Source organism: Callorhinus ursinus, unplaced genomic scaffold (genome assembly GCF_003265705.2).
Source record: "Callorhinus ursinus isolate GAN/ISIS: 27379988/994484 unplaced genomic scaffold, GSC_fseal_2.0 scaffold69, whole genome shotgun sequence".
NCBI classification, from domain to species: Eukaryota; Metazoa; Chordata; class Mammalia; order Carnivora; family Otariidae; genus Callorhinus; species Callorhinus ursinus.
In genome coordinates this window covers 5,023,556-5,023,920 of record NW_027397131.1, presented here as the reverse complement: position 1 = coordinate 5,023,920, position 365 = coordinate 5,023,556, and positions in this window count along the sequence as shown.

Below are 365 nucleotides of genomic sequence, written 5' to 3'. Positions count from 1 at the left end.
CAAGAACAGCCAGCCAAGACCAAGTTTACCGATCAATGAGAACGGCAGAACTCCAGTGCTAGGGGAATACTGCACATAGAATTCATGGCTCTTTTCCCATGATTCTGTACTCTTTCAAAGTTAATTTTTATTAACTGTCTTTTTTATTCTGAATTTTTCTATTTCCCTTTTTCAACTAACATCTTCTCAATCCTTTTTTATTTATTCATTTTTTAAATTTTAATTTTTTTATCTTAATCACCATATATTACATCATTAGTTTTTGATATAATGTTCCATGATTCATTGTTTGTGCATAACACGCAGTGCTCCACGCAGAACGTGCCCTCTTTAATACCCATCACCAGGTTAACCCATCCCCCCAC